This window comes from Propithecus coquereli, unplaced genomic scaffold, assembly GCF_000956105.1.
Source record: "Propithecus coquereli isolate 6110/MARCELLA unplaced genomic scaffold, Pcoq_1.0 Scaffold256, whole genome shotgun sequence".
Lineage (NCBI taxonomy): Eukaryota > Metazoa > Chordata > Mammalia > Primates > Indriidae > Propithecus > Propithecus coquereli.
The window spans coordinates 834,612-835,877 of record NW_012148130.1 but is presented as its reverse complement, the minus strand read 5'-3'; the positions used below and the strand labels follow the sequence as shown (position 1 = coordinate 835,877).

Below are 1,266 nucleotides of genomic sequence, written 5' to 3'. Positions count from 1 at the left end.
ACTCGAAGTGAGATAGGACCGTATTCATAATATGTGTGTGTCTATGTAAAATTTTAAGATCTGTAAACTACATAAAAAGAAAAGTCTGGAAAAACAAAATTCGGGAACCTTGATGAATAAGCTAAGAAGCCACACATATATAAAAGTTTATATATAACAGTCAGGGCCACCTTATATAGTACGTAACAGCATTTGATTGCAATTAAAGGAAGATTTTTCATGGTGGCGAGACTAATATCCTTCTGTTTTAATTCATTTGCTACTGAATTAAAATTTCTGGATCATTGTTCATTTTTCTTAAGTTAAAAATCACATTTCTTGGGGGGGGATGTTCATATAAAAACACTCAAACTAGGAGTATACCAACACTCAGACTACCAACACAATAAAAACCATATATGAAAAGCCCACAACTAACATCATACTCAATAGTGAAAGACTGAAAGCTTTTTTTCTAAAATCAGGAACAAGGCAGGGATGACTGCTTTCACCACTTTTATTCAACCTAGTACTAGAAATTCTAACCAGAGCAATAAGGCAAGAAAAAGAAATAAAAAGGAAGGAAGAGGTAAAATTATCTGTTTGCAGATGATATGATCTTCTATAGAGAAAACCATAAGGATTCCACAAAAAACTGTTAGAACTAATAAATAAATTCAGTAAAGTAGCAGGACACAAAGTCAACACTCAAAAATCAGTTGCATTTCCTTACACTAGAAATGAACAGCCTGAGCAGGAAATTATAAAGCTATTCCATTTATAATAACATCAGAAAGAATAAAATACTTGGGAATTAACTAAAGAAGTGAAAGACTTGTACAATGAAGAGTGCAAAACATTGCTGAAAGAAATTAAGAACACTTAAATAAATGGAAACAGCCCATGTTCCTGGATTGTAAGACTTAATATTACTAAGATGTCGTTACCACCCAACACAATCTGCAGATTCAATGCAATCTCTACCAAAATCCCAGTGATGTTTTTTGCAGAAATAGAAATCTATCCTAAAATTCATGTGGAATATCAAGGGACCCTGAATAGCCAAAGCAATCTTGAAAAGAAGAACAAACGGGAAAGAGTCACACTTCTGATTTCAACCTGACTACAAAGGTACAGTAATCAAAACAGTATAAAGACAGATCTATAGACTAATGGAGTGGAATAAAGAGCCCCAAAACACACCCTTGCATTCATGGTCAAGTGATTCTTAGTAAGAATGCCAAGACCATTCAGTGGGGAAAGGACGGTCTTTTAAACAGTTGTGCT

General features: G+C 33.9%; 1 protein-coding gene across 1 annotated transcript in view; it reads left to right on the top strand.

Moving 5' to 3' along the window:
• The window catches only part of TDRD9 (tudor domain containing 9), a 129,602-nt gene that overhangs the window by 818 nt on the left and 127,518 nt on the right, over nt 1-1,266 (top strand). The window lies entirely within an intron of this gene.